The sequence below is a fragment of the Cherax quadricarinatus genome, chromosome 28 (genome assembly GCF_038502225.1).
Source record: "Cherax quadricarinatus isolate ZL_2023a chromosome 28, ASM3850222v1, whole genome shotgun sequence".
NCBI lineage: Eukaryota > Metazoa > Arthropoda > Malacostraca > Decapoda > Parastacidae > Cherax > Cherax quadricarinatus.
The window spans coordinates 33,837,857-33,855,968 of NC_091319.1; the positions used below are offsets into that span (position 1 = coordinate 33,837,857).

The following is an 18,112-nucleotide window of genomic DNA, read 5'->3' on the forward strand; positions in this document are numbered from 1 at the left end:
CCTTCTGGAAAGACAGTGATGGAGTGAATGATGGTGAAAGTTTTTCTTTTTCGGGCCACCCTGCCTTGGCGTTAATCGGGCAGTGTGTTAATAAAAAATAATAATAAAAAAATTATTATAATACGTACATATTAATAATCATAATAATAATAATAATAATAATAATAATAATAATAATAATAATATAATAATAATGCTGTAATACATATAAAAATAATACATATATGTCATACGTATAATAATGTAAATTACAATAATACGTACGTACTACTACTAATAATACGTATAATATAATAATATAAATTATTATAATATGTACATCATCATCATCATCATCATAATAATAATAATAATAATAATAATAATAATAATAATAATAATAATACATATAACATAATAATAATATGTATAATAATACAGTGGACCCCCGCATAACGATTACCTCCGAATGCGACCAATTATGTAAGTGTATTTATGTAAGTGCGTTTGTACGTGTATGTTTGGGGGTCTGAAATGGACTAATCTACTTCACAATATTTCTTTTTTTTTTTTATTATCACACTGGCCGATTCCCACCAAGGCAGGGTGGCCCGAAAAAGAAAAACTTTCACCATCATTCACTCCATCACTGTCTTGCCAGAAGGGTGCTTTACACTACAGTTTTTAAACTGCAACATTAACACCCCTCCTTCAGAGTGCAGGCACTGTACTTCCCATCTCCAGGACTCAAGTCCGGCCTGCCGGTTTCCCTGAATCCCTTCATAAATGTTACTTTGCTCACACTCCAACAGCACGTCAAGTATTAAAAACCATTTGTCTCCATTCACTCCTATCAAACACGCTCATGCATGCCTGCTGGAAGTCCAAGCCCCTCGCACACAAAACCTCCTTTACCCCCTCCCTCCAACCTTTCCTAGGCCGACCCCTACCCCGCCTTCCTTCCACTACAGACTGATACACTCTTGAAGTCATTCTGTTTCGCTCCATTCTCTCTACATGTCCGAACCACCTCAAGAACCCTTCCTCAGCCCTCTGGACAACAGTTTTGGTAATCCCGCACCTCCTCCTAACTTCCAAACTACGAATTCTCTGCATTATATTCACACCACACATTGCCCTCAGACATGACATCTCCACTGCCTCCAGCCTTCTCCTCGCTGCAACATTCATCACCCACGCTTCACACCCATATAAGAGCGTTGGTAAAACTATACTCTCATACATTCCCCTCTTTGCCTCCAAGGACAAAGTTCTTTGTCTCCACAGACTCCTAAGTGCACCACTCACTCTTTTTCCCTCATCAATTCTATGATTCACCTCATCTTTCATAGACCCATCCGCTGACACGTCCACTCCCAAATATCTGAATACGTTCACCTCCTCCATACTCTCTCCCTCCAATCTGATATTCAATCTTTCATCACCTAATCTTTTTGTTATCCTCATAACCTTACTCTTTCCTGTATTCACCTTTAATTTTCTTCTTTTGCACACCCTACCAAATTCATCCACCAATCTCTGCAACTTCTCTTCAGTATCTCCCAAGAGCACAGTGTCATCAGCAAAGAGCAGCTGTGACAACTCCCACTTTGTGTGTGATTCTTTATCTTTTAATTCCACGCCTCTTATGGGAACAAATTCGGTCAGTACTGGCTCCTGAACATACTTCTGGAGTGAAAAAAAATCGTTAACCGAGGGTCCACTGTACTATAATAATAATTATAATAATGAGTGAGTTCCAGGATGCCACCATGAGATAGCAGAGCAAGAATCAAAGCAATGCTCAGTGCATGAGTGCTTACAGAGCTTACCTCGCGTTGGAAGGACTTCTCATGTTCTCCTTACTTTTTGTGCAGTAATTTTGCAAAAATTTTTGTTTCTAACCATGGGTCTTAAGAAAGCAAGTGCAAAGGACAATGCTGAGATGAAAAAGAGGATGATTTCCATGGAATTAAAGCATGGAAATCATAGATAAACACAAACTAGGTGTGAGGGTGAAGGACTTGGCCAGGCAGTACCAGTATACTACTTCTATAGCACCAGCAAAGGGCATTACAGTGTAGCAATTAAGTGTAGCATTAAGAGTGTATCATTTAAGCATTAGAAAAAATACGCAATAAAATGAACTCCTGATAGCATATGCCTCTGTGCCCAGCATCACTTCTCCATCATCAACCTCTACCAGCATCTCTTCTCCATCAACTGCCAACACTTCTTCTCCAAGGTAAATGCTGTAGTACTACATAATTTCTTTACGTTGATTCCTTATAAAACTACAGTGATCTAATGCAGTTTGCCTCACAAACACTCTGTTTTCTGTTATAATAAGAGCATGGGAAGGTATGTAGTCAGGAGTAGGAATGGCCACTGTGGTGGCCCTATAGACCCCAACAACAATGGCTGCTGTCGCCACCACCACTAGCCACATACGTAATTACATAATATTTTATTCATTCAATTCAAGTTTATTCTCTATAAGGGTTACAATGTGGGGTTTACAGGTTTTGGGTATTGTGTGGTTTACATGTTATAAAATACTAATTACAGAGGGGCCACTAGGACACCTAGCATGGCTAGGCATTTCAAGCAGACTTAGATTAATTCTTAACATTAAATCCTTACAGATTATGGTATTAAGGCTAAGTGATTACATCATAATTTGTGAGTTTAGCAATGTGAATGCTTTTGTTTTGGCACAATACAAAGTGTCTATATTGGAGTATCATAGGCAAACTTATGACTAGTTAGGATTTATTATTTTAAGATTAAGATTAGTATTTCTGGGTTTATAGTCAGTGGGTGAGTGAGTGTAATTGTGAACCACCAGGTGGTTATCATGTAGTTAGTTGTCGGGGTGGATCAGGGAGATAAGATGTTTTCTAACTGTAGTTTTGAAAGTGATGAATGTGTCTGCAGTTCTCGAGTTTTCAGGTAGGGTGTTCCAGATTTTAGGTCCTTTGAAATACATTGAATTTTTGTAAAGGTTTAGTCGAACACGGGGAATGTCATAGATATGTTTGTCTGGAGTTATGCCTGTGGATCCTGTCACAACTATCAAGAAAGCATTTTAGGTCAAGGTTAATATTGGAATTTAAGGTCCTGTAGATATAGATTGCACAGTAGTAAGTGTGGATGTTCTGAACAGGGAGTAAGTTTAGATCTATGAAGAGGGGGGGGGTCGCCAGGGATGGGATTTAGTGATTACGTATTCTTACTGTGGCTTTTTGTTGGGTTATTATTGGCTTTAGGTGTGTTGCTGCAGTTGAACCCCAAGCACAGATAGCATAGGTGAGGTATGGATATGTAAGTGAATGGTATAGTGTGAGAAGGGCAGTTTGTGGCACATAGTATCGTATCTTGGAGAGGATCCCCACCGTTTTGGATACTTTTTTTGTTATGTGTTGGACACGGGTGCTGAAATTTAGGTTGTTGTCGAGGTATAGGCCAAGGAATTTGCCCTCATTATGTCTGGCAATTAGAGTGTTGTCGATCTTAATGTTAAGTTGCGCAACACCTGCTCTGCTACCAAACATAATATAGTAGGTTTTGCCAGTGTTAAGTGTAAGTTTACTGGTTGTCATCCAAGTCGAAATTTTGAGCAGCTCCTCGTTAACAATGGTGTTGAGGGTGGCAAGATTAGGGTGGGAGATGACATAAGTCGTATCGTCAGCAAAGAGAATGGGTTTCAGGTGTTGGGATATGTTTGGAAGATCATTGATGTAAATGAGGAAGAGCAGGGGTCTAAGGACACTTCCCTGCGGAACTCCAGTATCAAGTGGCCGTATTGATGAGGCTGTGTCTTTAATGGTGACATACTGATACCTATTAGAAAGGTAGGATTTAAAATATGCAACTGCATGGCCTCTTATACCATAGTGGTCAAGTTTGTGGAGTAGGATGCCATGGTCTACTGTGTCAAACGCTTTTCTTAGGTCAATAAAAATTCCTAGCGGATATTCCTTATTTTCCAATGCTGTGTAAAGCAGGTCTAGCATTTTTATAATTGCATCATTAGTGCTTTTATTTTTCCTGAATCCAAATTGGCAGGGGTTGAGTATGTTTTGTGACGTTATAAATGAATATAGTCTCCTGTGCACGAGTTTCTCGAAGATTTTGGATAGCAATGGTAAGTTTGATATTGGCCTATAGCTGTTTATGTCTGTAGGGTCACCACCTTTATGTATTAGTGTAACTCTTGCTGTCTTGAGTAGTGTCAGGAAAGTGCTAGTTTCTAGTGGCTTGTTAAAAAGTAATGTAATAGCATGCGAAAGGACATGGGCCGCTCGCTTGTACAATAATGGTGGGACGTGAGACAGATTCCCCGAGTTATTTTTAAGTGACTTTATGAACGCGGTGACTTCCATGGGCTCAGTTGGTACAAGATAGAAGGAATTTGGGAAATTCCCATCTAGGTAGTCCCCGGCACGAGCATTGGTACGTGGGATTTTACTGGCGACATTAGATCCTATGTTTGAGAAGAAGTCGTTTATCTTGTTAGCTGTATCAGTGGGATGCAGTGGTGTTTCATGAGGTTTAATTAGAACAATATTTTTGTTTTTTATCAGTTTGTGGGTCCCCAGAATCTGGGAAAGTGTTTTCCAGGTCTTTTTTATATCTCCTCTTGTGTCAGTGAATCTGCTGAAGTAGTATAGGTGTTTGGCTTTCTTTATTAATTTGGTGAGAACTGTTGAATATTGTTTAAGAATATCTTTGTGTATTAAGCCCTGTCTATATTGCTTTTCATATTGGTGTTTCTTATCAATGGATTTCAGAATGCTGCTGGTTAGCCATGGGCAACCAAGCCGTTTATTCGTGATCTGTTTCGTTTTTATAGGGCAATGTTTGTTGTATAGTCTAAGTATTTTGTTAAGAAAAATGTCTGTCCAATCGTCAATACCATTGGCATTGGAGAATTCTGCAGGCCAGTCAACAGTCTCTAGGTCTGCTGTGAACTTCCTTATTGAGGCCTCGTCATGGAGTCTAAATGAAACTTTGTTGTATTCGAGTGGTGGCTTACTAATGTTTGTTAAGAGGAATGTTGGGTAGTGGTCAGTAGTGCTGTCTGTGATTATCCCTGATTTAAGCAAACACTATGATGACCTCCTGGCACTCCTTGAGTCACTAAAGACACCCTTCTCCTCCATTATTCTTACTGAGACCTGGCTTAAGCAGGACACAATTGATATCTACCCACTACCAGGATACACAGCAATCCACAACTGCAGACCATACCAAGTTGGGGGTGGTACTGCAATCTATTACTCTAACCAACTATCTTGTATTAGCACTAATTGCTTTAGTGATGAATATGGGGAATACATTTTTGCCAATTTTACTCTAAAAAATATCAAGACACCTATAACAATCGGTGTCATATACCGGATACCCCACACAAACATCCCAAACTTCAGTGAGAATCTAAAGTCACTAATAACAAACAGACAAATGAACAAGCACCACCTTCCCTTAGCTGGAGACTTCAATATCAACCTTGGCCTACCAGATGATCAGACTAACTGATTTCATCAACAATATGAACAACACACTTCTCATATCAACAATAACTAAACCAACCAGGCTGACTGAGACAAGTGCAACCATAATAGACCACATATGGACCAATATACTAGGCCCCCTTAAGGACCCGATGTTGTAGTTAAGAACTGATAGACTTTGAGCAGTGTTCAGGATAGTGCTGGCTTGTGATGCTGTGTTATAAAGGCAATTATTTTCCAATAAGTTTTGATTGTGTGTTAGATTATGGAGGTTTAGATCAGGGTCAACGTGATCATTCATCTTTTAGGTTTAAATAGTGGTTGTTTATATCCTGTATTATGTGGCGAGTTCTAATACTGATTTCTGTAGTGGTGGGAGGTTTGGATAAGTATACCGTTAAAGCACTTTGGTCATATAGAGTATAGTCACTAATAAACATAATGAAATTGATATTATCTATGTGTTGTGCTAGAATGAGCTAAAGTACAACTAGGTATAAACTAATACTATAAAAAAAACGAATTACAAGTGGCACCAGACTCGCTCTTGTAATTGCACTAAGGTCTAGTGTATATATCATGTTTCTATGTTATTAATATTGTGATATATAAATAAGCCGTAGAGTTGATATTAGCAAAATATTGAAGTATTTTGTCATGCCTGGAATTCCGCTGAAATGGATTAATGCCATTTTAATTAATTTAAGTGAGGAAAATTGACTCAGCATATGAGCAAATCGGGTTATGAGCAAGGCCACGGAATGGATTAAACTCCTAAGCTGAGGTTTTACTGCATTTTATTTTATGTAAACTACATTTTGTATACTGCAGAAAAGAAATATAGTTTTACTGTAAAGAGAGGATAAATAAGTGTACAAAACACGATATAGGGCATATGTCAACAGCTTGTTGGACAATGTATTGGGGAATAAAAGGTTGATGGGTAGACTTCAGGATGTGCATGTTTATAGAGGGGCAACAGATGTATCAGATCATTATTTAGTTATAGCTATAATGAGAGTATGAGAGATAACAATGTAAGTCAGATTATCTTACAATCAATGGTAAGAATCTGGACCGAGCATCCCAGGAGTTAGATGTTGAGGTTCTCATTGGCTCCGAGACTTGCAACGTGACTTCACTCTCATGGTCACAACTAACATGCTGACCTCCTAAAGAGCAACCTGAAGCTCTAAATGGGGATGGCTTCCCACAAGTTGTAGTAATTGTTGGCAGTAATCTGAGATATGAGATTGGATATTTGAAGTGTGTTGGCACCACAGACATTTGCACACTGTCTAAACAATTGATCATCGGGTTGTCTGTGGGCACAGTGATCTTAATTTTCATCTTGGTTGTCTGTCTAATCATTTATTGTCAGAAGAGCAATCAGAACTCAAGAGTCTTTAAGAGTATATGGGAGCAAATGGATGTCCATGAACTTAGAGTTGTAACTGAATGCAAAGTAGCATTTGCTGAACTTCAGACAGAAATGAGACTTAACAAGTGATGACTGATGGCGGTATTCCATTCCTGGAGTATCGTACATATGCAATGATAATCCTCTTCCCTAACCTGGAAGAAACCACTGTGCTAGAGATGGACCAGCCAGACCTGGTCTGCAAGGAGAAGGGCCTCAAACTCTTTGGTCAAATAATAATGAGTAAGACATTTTTATTACTTTTCATTTGTACACTGGAATCCAATAGATATTTCTCTATGAGAGACAGAGTGAATGTTGCTGCTCTTATAATGGTGGCACTGCAAGGCAAAATGGAACATTGTTCAGACATTCTCAAGACACTTTTAGCTGACCTTATAGAAAAATGTATTGAAGGAAAGATACACCCTAAACTTCTATTTAGAAGAAAAGAGTGTGTGGCAGAGAAGATGGTGTCTTCTTGGTTCACATTCCTGTGGTACAAGTTCTTGAAGGAGTATGCTGGAGAGCCACTCTACATGTTGTTCCGTGCCATTAAGCAGCAAGTGGACAAAGGGCCTGTTGATGCTGTCACCTCAGAAGTTAGATATTCATTATCAGAAGAAAAACTTATTCGTCAGAGTATAGCTTTTAAAGAAATGACTGTATACGTATCTATGTGCAACTTATATATGGGAGCAGTTGATGATCCTATGGAGAGCGAAGAGACCCCAGTTAAGGTCCTGGATAGTGACACAACATCTCGGGTTAAAGAAAAATCCCTTGATGCAATACACCGGTTCTACCCATACTCCCAGTGACCAGGGAGAGAAGACCTGGATCTTGAGTGGTGTACAGGCACCTCAGGTAATTTATCTCGCTTATACTGTATGTACATTCAAACCTTTGCACAGTAATTACAGAAATCTGTCTATTATTTTCTTCTTAAGGAAAAGTTTATATGAGATATTTATCAACCCTTTCACTGTCCGTCACGTAGATCAATGTTATTCATGCCAACGTCCCTTGCTTATATCTACATCTTGAGCTCAGCTCACTCAAATAAACTGAGAGCAGTAAATTTTGGCCTAGATACGAGAGAATGGGTCCATGCGGCGAGTGTGCATAGTATGTATATAAAAAAATCATGCCCACACGGTGCATGATGGGAAGAGTAAAACTCTGACCTTATGTTTGGTTTAAAATAGTAACTTTGAGGTATTTTCTATGTTAGTTTTATTGGCTGTTTCTTGGTATTTGATAAAATGGAAGACATACAGTGGACCCCCAGATTTCGTAGTTGTCAGATTTCGTAATATTCGGAAATTGTAACGTTTTTTTGGTCAAAATATTGGCTCGGTGATCGTCATTTAGCTCGGTAATAGCCATTCATCCCGAACGCATCCGAGCGGCCCAACACACCATTTACAGTCAATGTGTCATTGTTTATCAGCCAGTGAGCACAATCCCACACGTTCATATGACACATTTTGTAATATTCCATTCGTTTTTCCAAAAGTTATTTTACAGTTCTATACATCACTAGTGAGTTCTCATTTAGATTATGCCACTCAGTTTTGGTCTCCATTACTACAGGATGGATATAGACTCACTGGAGATAATACAGAGACAAATGACTAAAATAATTTACTGTTTAAGGAATCTCCCGTATGAAGATAGACTTCGAGCCTTGAATTTCCACTCTCTGGAGAGACATAAAATGAGGGGAGATATCATCAAGGTGTGTAAGTGGATGATGGGGATAAACAAAGGTGATATTAATAAAGTACTAAGGGTGTCAAACCAGGTAAGAGCCAGAAATAATGGATTTAAGTTAGATAAATTTAGATTTAGAAAGGACATAGGTAAGTACTGGTTTTCAAACAGAGTTGTGGATGTGTGTAACGGTCTTCTGATTAGGGTGATTGAGGCTAGGACCTTGGGCGGCTTTAAAAAGAGATTGGACAAATATATGAGTGGGAGGGGCTTGGTTTGATTGGCATCATGGGTACAGGAGTAAATTCTTTAGTAGTTAGGGTAGGGGTGGTTTTGACAAGGACCTGCCTAGTATGGGCCAGTAGACCTTCTGCAGTGTTCCTCCATTCTTATGTTCTTATGAGGTTCAAGGAGAGAAGCATCAGCAAGTAAAAGAGAGGTGAATGTTTATAAATTAAGGTGGAGGTAGGTAGGGTAAGATATAAGCAAGTGTTGATAACAAGATGGACTAGTGAGAGTATAGGTAGTGAAGTTGAAGAGTGTAATGTCATCGGAAAAAGGTCGCCATAATTTTTATGTAGATATTTCTCTATCATCTAATATTATAGTGCCCCCGCGGCCGGGTGGCAAAAGCTCTCACTTCACACAGTGAGGGTCCGGGTTCGATTCCAGGCAAAGGGGAGGAAAGATTGGACGTGTTTCCTTACATCAGTTGTCTCTATTCACCCATCAGTAAAATGGGTACCTGGATGTTAGTCGACTGGTGTGGGTCGCATCCTGGGATAAAACTGACCTAATTTGCCTGAAATGCTTTGCATAACAAGGGTCTCTCTATACAGTAGTATGTCATTGATGTCAGATAGGCCTGTATACCTTGTACATGTACGTACTTGTAGTAAATAAAGATATTATTATATTATTATTGTTTTTGTTAACAGCTAAAACAAAAATATCTTACTTTATATTATTACTTGTCATATATTCAGCCTAAGTACAGTGGACCCCGATATTCGATGGCATCGGTATTCAATAACTCCGGTATTCGATACATTATATCGCAAAAAAAATTCCTCGTTATTCGATTGAAAACCCGGTATTCGATACGATTCGTACGAGACGTGTCCACGTGTGGCCTGAACTGCCCCATGTGTGCCAGTGTTTACAAGCCAGCCAGTGTGCACGCATCTAAGGATACATTCGGTACATTCCACATTATCCATATTATCACTGTATTTGGTACTTGTTTCTGCAAAAAAGTCACCATGGGCCCCAAGAAAGCTTCTAGTGCCAACCCTTCAAGAAAAAAGTCGCTAATGACTTATGAAATGAAGAAAGAGATAATTGCAAAGTACGAAAGTGGAGTGCATGTGTCAGAGCTGGTTAGGTTGTATAATTAACCCCAATCAACCATCTCTACTATAGTGACCAGGAAAATGGCAATCAGGGAAGCTGTTCTTGCAAAAGGTGCAACTGTGATTACGAAACAGCGACCGCAAGTGTTAGAAAATGCTGAGAGATTGTTATTGGTGTGGATAAATGAAAAACAGATAGCAGGAGATAGCATCTCTCAAGCGATCATTTGTGAAAAGGCTAGGCAGTTGCATGACGATTTGGTAAAGAAATTGCCTGCAAATAGTGGTGATGTGAGTGAATTTAAGGCCAGCAAAGGTTGGTTTGAAAGATTTAAGAATCGTAGTGGCATACATAGTGTGATTAGGCATGGTGAGGCTGCCAGTTCGGACCAAAAAGCAGCTGAAAAATATGTGAAGGAATTCAAGGATTACATAGACAGTGAAGGACTGAAACCTGAACAAGTGTTTAATTGCGACAAAACAGGCCTGTTTTGGAAGAAAATGCCAAGCAGGACCTACATTACTGAGGAGGAAAAGGCACTCCCAGGACATAAGCCTATGAAAGACAGGCTTACTCTGTTGATATGTGCCAATGCTAGTGGTGAATGCAAAGTGAAGCCTTTTTTGGTGGATCACTCTGAAACTCCCAGAGTGTTCAGGAAAAACAATGTCCTCAAGGCTAATTTGTGTGTGCTGTGGAGGGCAAACAGTAAGGCATAGGTCACTAGGGACTTTTTCTATGACTGGTTACACCAAGCATTTGCCCCCACTGTGAAAAATTACGTAACTGAAAAGAAATTAGACCTTAAGTGCCACCTGGTATTAGTCAATGCCCCTGGTCATCCTACAGACTTGTCAGAGCGACTTTCTGGGGACATGAGCTTCATTAAGGTCAAGTTTTTGCCTCCTAATACCACTCCTCTCCTGCAGCCCATGGACCAGCAGGTCATTTCCAACTTCAAGAAACTGTACACAAAAGCTATGTTTCAAAAGTGCTTTATAGTGACTACAGAAACTCAACTGACTCTAAAAGAGTTTTGGAGGAATCACTTTAATATCCTCAATTGTATAAACCTGATAGGTACGGCTTGGGAGGGAGTGACTAAGAGGACCTTGAACTCTGCTTGGAAAAAACTGTGGCCAGAATGTGTAGACAAAAGGGATTTTGAAGGATTTGAGGCTAACCCTGAGAATCCTATGCCAGTTGAGGAATCCATTGTGGCATTGGGGAAGTCCTTGGTGTTGGAGGTTAGTGGGGAGGATGTGGAAGAGTTGGTGGAGGAGGACAGTGAAGAACTAACCACTGATGAGCTGCTAGATCATCTTGAACAGCAAGAGGCCAGACCTGAGGAAACTGCTTCAGAGGAGGGGATAGAGAAATTGAAGAAGTTGCCTACTTCAAAGATTAAGGAAATGTGTGCAATGTGGCTTAAAGTGCAAACCTTTTTTGATGACAATCACCCTAACACAGCTATTGCAAGCCGTGCTGGTGACTATTACACTAACAATGTTGTGAAACACTTTAGGGATGTCATAAAGGAACGGGAGGTACAGGCCACTATGGACAGATATGTTGTGCGACAGAAATCCAGTGACTCTGAAGCTGGTCCTAGTGGCATTAAAAGAAGAAGGGAAGTAACCCCGGAAAAGGACTTGCTACCTCAAGTCCTAATGGAAGGGGATTCCCCTTCTAAACACTAACACCTCTCCCCTCCTCCCATCCCATCAATCATCACCAGATCTTCATTAAAGGTAAGTGTCAATTATTTTATTATTATTTTATTGCATTAAACTTAATATTCCATGTAGTAAAAATTTTTTTTCATACTTTTGGGTGTCTTGCACGGATTAATTTGATTTTCATTATTTCTTATGAGGAAAATTGATTCGGTTTTCGATATTATCGGTATTCGATGAGCTCTCAGGAACGGATTAATATCAAATACCGGGGGTCCACTGTATGTAGGTAGGATGTAACAACTACACTTCTCTCTGTGCTCACTGAAGGAAATTCTTGATTGGTTGCCAATGCTGCAAAGTACCTGCCTGCTTGTTTTATTGTTGCTGCGATGTTAAGCCAGCAGGAGTCACCTGATGTTGCTACCAACAGTAACAAAACCTACAAGAGTTACAGAGACTAGTGTTTCCCTACTTGACCACATCTGGACCAACACCATATCCCCTTTAAAATCAGGCATAATTACAGATAATACCACAGACCACTACCCTACTTTTCTCATAACAACTCTTGGTAAATTACCCCAAGACACTACTAAAGTCACCTTCAGACTTCACAATGAGGCAGCCATTAATAACTTCACAACAGCAGTAGCAAACATTGACTGGCACACTGAGCTAGAAATCTATACAGATATTGACGAATGTATTAATAATTTTCTAAAAAAGACCCAATACCTCTATAACAAGCACTGCCCTAAAAAAATTAAACAGATGACAGCTAAGAGACTGAACAGTCCCTGGTTAACACCCAGCATTCTCAAATCCATAAATACAAAACACCAATATGAAAAACAGTACAGAATGGGTCACATAACCAGAGACCAAACAAAACGTTACTCGTCAATCCTAACCAGCCTGATAAGAAGGGCAAAAAAATTGTATTATGAGAACAGATTATCCAACTTACGAGGTGATATAAAAAAGACCTGGAAAACCCTATCAGAAATTCTAGGAACAAAAAAGATATCACGAAATAGCGAAATAAAATTAGCAAAATCAGATGAACCCCAACTCCCACCAACAGAAACAGCAAACAGACTCAATGACTTCTTCTCCACTATAGGACAAAACCTTGCCAATAAAATCCCAAGCTCAGATACCCCACCAAATGACTACCTCACCGGCAACTACCCGAACACACTGTTCCTAGCTCCGACTAACCCATACGAAGTTTCCCTTATTATCAACACACTAAAAAACAAGGCAGGAGACTTAAATACCTTACCACCCTTTATATACAAAAAAGTGTCACAAGTGCTATCACCAATCATTGCAACACTCTTTAACAAATCCATTGAATCCTCCACCTTCCCTACAGTACTCAAAATAGCAAGTGTCACCCCGATCCACAAAGGAGGAGACCAAACAGAGTTGAATAACTATAGGCCAATATCCAACTTACACCCTCTCTCAAAAATCTTCGAAAAATTAATTCATAAACGAATCTACTCCTACCTTATCTCCCAAAACATACTCAACCCCTGCCAATTTGGATTCAGGCCTAATAAAAATACTAATGATGCTATTATACACATGCTAGAACATATATACACTGCAATAGAGAAAAAAGAAGTCCCACTGGGGATCTTCATTGACTTACGTAAAGCTTTTGATACAGTTAACCATGACTTGCTCCACGTAAAATTGTCACACTATGGTATAAGAGGGCACTCCCTCAACTACCTCAAGTCATACCTCAGCAACAGAAGCCAATATGTGTATGCAAATGGGGCAAACTCTTCTGCACAACCAATTACAGTTGGTGTCCCACAGGGAAGTGTCCTTGGCCCTCTTCTCTTTCTCCTATACATAAATGACCTACCAAATGCTTCACAATTACTCAAACCCACACTATTTGCAGATGACACTACATACGTCTTCTCCCACCCGAGCCCAGTCACGCTAGCCAATACTGTAAATACCGAATTACAGAAAATATCTACCTGGATGAGGACTAACAAACTTACACTCAGTTTGGTAACAGAGCTACAGATGTCCCTCTTAACATAATGATAAACGGATCACCTATCACAAAGCTAACAGAGGGAAAATTCTTAGGAATCCACCTTGATAATAGACTCAAATTTCATACACATATACAACAAATTTCTAAGAAAATTTCCAAGACTGTAGGCATACTATCGAAGATACGGTACTATGTTCGACAGTCAGCCCTCCTGGCCCTATATCACTCTCTTATTTACCCCTATCTCACCTATGGAATTTGTGCATGGGGCTCAACAACAATTAACCATCTCAGACCACTAATTACCCAACAAAAGGCTGCAGTTAGAATGATAACAAATTCTCACTATAGGCAGCACACTCCACCAATATTCAATACACTAAACCTACTCACCATACAAAACATTCATACTTATTACTGCACCTATTACATACATAGAACACTTAACTCTGATATTAACCCTCCCCTCAAACATCTCCTTGCCAACCTCAACAGAACACATGACCATAACACAAGGCACAGATCACTCTTTGATGTTCCTCGTGTCCATCTCACGCTATGCAAAAACTCAATGCACATAAAAGGCCCTAAAATCTGGAATTCATTACCTGTAAATATAAAAGAAACACTACCTGTTTATAAATTCAAGTCTCTTCTCAAAGATCACTTACTCACCCAAAACCAAATAAATACTGAATAACTGAACCTTATAAATTGTATATCTTAAATGTTTCTCACAATTATATCACATAAATGTTAAACCTAAAACCCAATCTAACTTTATTATTTTTTAAATACACTACCTAACAGAATACTCCATTCTACTGAATGTACAACAATGCATGCAACCATATGACCTGTCTTTGTAATACTCACTTGTGCTTTATAGTAATCTGTTTACATTAAAGTTTTATCACTGATTTCATCATTGCTTAGTTAATCTTAAGTTAATTTTAAGCCAGCCCGTAATGCTATGCATAGTATAAGTGGCTTTGGCATGCTGCTCTTACCTGTATTTACGTACCTCTGTATGTGTGCTCAAATTTTTAAATAAATAAATAAATAAATGTTGTATATGCAGGGCCTTCTTTCCTTGCTCTCTCTCTCTCTCTCTCTCTCTCTCTCTCCCCCTCCCTCTCCTCTCACACAGCTCCTGGTTGAGGAGACATCTCTCTCCGCTCTGGGAGAACGCTGTTCTCCTCTGCTCATGTTATTTGGACAGTTTTTGGTTAGAGAATGTCACTGTTCGTGAGCCAGGACACATCTCATAATTCTGTGTAACTTCACAAAGTATTATTTAGTGTTGGGGATATTTGACATTTTCATAAGTGGTGTCACGAGACATTCACAATAGAGCATAAGACTAACGTGAAAGACTTACGAGTAATAATGTCAGAGGATCTCACTTTCAGAGATCACCACAGCTGCTAGGAAAATGATAGGATGGATAATGAGAACCTTCAAAACTATGGATGCCAAACCCATGATGATTCTCTTCAAATCGCTTATTCTCTCTAGGCTGGAATATTGCTGTACACTAAATGCCCCTTTCAAGGCATTCAAAATTGCAGACCTGGAGAATATACAAAGAACTCTCAAGGCACATATAAGTACGATAAGGCACCTAAATTACTGGGAATGGTTAAATCCCTTGATTTACATTCAGAGGAATGCAGACATGAAATATACATGATAATATACACTTGGAAAAATCCTAGATGGATTAGTACCACACTTACAAATGAAAATCATTCCCTTTGAAAGTAAAGGACTCGGCAGGAGATGTAACATTCCCCCAATGACAAGCAAGGGCACCTCGAGTACACTGAGACAACACAATGTGTCAGGGGCCAAAGACTGTTCATCTGCCTCCCAGCATACATAAGGGGGATTACCAATAGACCCCTGGCTGTCTTCAAGACTCCTGGCTGTCTTCAAGACTCCTGGCTGTCTTCCAGACCCCTGGCTGTCTTCAAGACCCCTGGCTGTCTTCAAGACTCCTGGCTGTCTTCCAGACCCCTGGCTGTCTTCAAGACCCCTGGCTGTCTTCAAGACCCCTGGCTGTCTTCAAGACTCCTGGCTGTCTTTCAGACCCCTGGTTGTCTTCAAGATCCCTGGCTGTCTTCAAGATCCCTGGCTGTCTTCAAGACCCCTGGCTGTCTTCAAGGCCCCTGGCTGTCTTCAAGACCCCTGGCTGTCTTCAAGACCCCTGGCTGTCTTCAAGACCCCTGGTTGTCTTCAAGACCCCTGGTTGTCTTCAAGACCCCTGGTTGTCTTCAAGGTCCCTGGCTGTCTTCAAGACCCCTGGTTGTCTTCAAGACCCCTGGTTGTCTTCAAGACCCCTGGCTGTCTTCAAGACCCCTGGTTGTCTTCAAGACCCCTGGTTGTCTTCAAGACCCCTGGCTGTCTTCAAGGCCCCTGGTTGTCTTCAAGACCCCTGGCTGTCTTCAAGACCCCTGGCTGTCTTCAAGACCCCTGGTTGTCTTCAAGACCCCTGGTTGTCTTCAAGACCCCTGGTTGTCTTCAAGGTCCCTGGCTGTCTTCAAGACCCCTGGTTGTCTTCAAGACCCCTGGTTGTCTTCAAGACCCCTGGTTGTCTTCAAGACCCCTGGTTGTCTTCAAGACCCCTGGTTGTCTTCAAGACCCCTGGTTGTCTTCAAGACCCCTGGTTGTCTTCAAGACCCCTGGTTGTCTTCAAGAAGGCACCAGACAAGCACCTAATGTTAGCACCTGACCAGCCAGGCTGTGGTTCGTACGTTGGTTTACATGCAGCCAGCAGTAACAGCCTGGTTGATCCGACTCTGATCCACCACGAGGTCTGCTCATGGTCCGGGCCGCGGGGGCGTTGATCCCCAAAACTCTCTCCAGATATACTCGACATAACTGGGATAATTTCTTTCCTTCCTGTAGCAGCAGATACCCAGCCATACAACACCTGGGCAATGGGAGGTAATCTGGTTTGATCCGAGGAAGGCAGTGATAGTGGGTGGTGGTAGAGGCCATCATGGTGCCATCATGGTGCCATCATGGTGCCATCATGGTGCCATCATGGTACCATCATGAAAGGAGGGAATATACAATGAAATACCATATTATATTGTTAACAGATGTAAGTTCCAGTGTGTAGCACAAGTGTTGGTCAGTGAGGTAATAAATCAACTACAACTGTGTTTGTAACTCTCCTAAAACAACAGTAATAATATTAAGACCTGACACTCACACGTCTTGCTGTTTTTGTTGGGTTGATGGGTTGAACCATACTAGGACTGTACATGAGTTGTTGGGTTGATGGGTTGAACCATACTAGGACTGTACATGAGTTGTTGGGTTGATGGGTTGAACCATACTAGGACTGTACATGAGTTGTTGGGTTGATGGGTTGAACCATACTAGGACTTTTCATGAGTTGTTGGGTTGATGGGTTGAACCATACTAGGACTGTACATGAGTTGTTGGGTTGATGGGTTGAACCATACTAGGACTGTACATGAGTTGTTGGGTTGATGGGTTGAACCATACTAGGACTTTTCATGAGTTGTTGGGTTGATGGGTTGAACCATACTAGGACTGTACATGAGTTGTTGGGTTGATGGGTTGAACCATACTAGGACTGTACATGAGTTGTTGGGTTGATGGGTTGAACCATACTAGGACTTTTCATGAGTTGTTGGGTTGATGGGTTGAATCATACTAGGACTGTTCATGAGTTGTTGGGTTGATGGGTTGAACCATACTAGGACTGTACATGAGTTGTTGGGTTGATGGGTTGAACCATACTAGGACTGTGCATGAGTTGTTGGGTTGATGGGTTGAACCATACTAGGACTGTGCATGAGTTGTTGGGTTGATGGGTTGAACCATACTAGAACTGTACATGAGTTGTTGGGTTGATGGGTTGAACCATACTAGGACTGTACATGAGTTGTTGGGTTGATGGGTTGAACCATACTAGGACTGTACATGAGTTGTTGGGTTGATGGGTTGAACCATACTAGGACTGTGCATGAGTTGTTTGGTTGATGGGTTGAACCATACTAGGACTATACATGAGTTGTTGGGTTGATGGGTTGAACCATACTAGGACTGTGCATGAGTTGTTTGGTTGATGGGTTGAACCATACTAGGACTGTACATGAGTTGTTGGGTTGATGGGTTGAACCATACTAGGACTGTACATGAGTTGTTGGGTTGATGGGTTGAACCATACTAGGACTGTGCATGAGTTGTTGGGTTGATAGGTTGAACCATACTAGGACTGTACATGAGTTGTTGGGTTGATGGGTTGAACCATACTAGGACTGTACATGAGTTGTTGGGTTGATGGGTTGAACCATACTAGGACTGCACATGAGTTGTTGGGTTGATGGGTTGAACCATACTAGGACTGTACATGAGTTGTTGGTAAACTCCAGGTTGCATCAAG

The 18,112-nt window shown here is 40.6% G+C and overlaps 1 protein-coding gene across 9 annotated transcripts in view; it reads right to left on the reverse strand.

Annotated features, from left to right (window-relative positions):
* The window catches only part of LOC128693180 (uncharacterized), a 116,643-nt gene extending 99,633 nt beyond the window's left edge, over window positions 1–17,010 (reverse strand). For 6 of the 9 annotated variants that reach the window (XR_011392549.1, XR_011392546.1, XR_011392548.1 and 3 more), the window contains exon 1: window positions 16,910–17,010. The gene's annotated coding sequence lies outside the window, so the exon portion shown is untranslated. Of the gene's footprint in view, window positions 1–15,070; window positions 15,263–16,909 lie in introns of all 9 variants that reach the window. The other 3 variants (XM_053782652.2, XM_053782651.2, XM_053782653.2) reach the window with 3 other exon arrangements.
* Window positions 17,011–18,112: the final 1,102 nt, after the last annotated feature.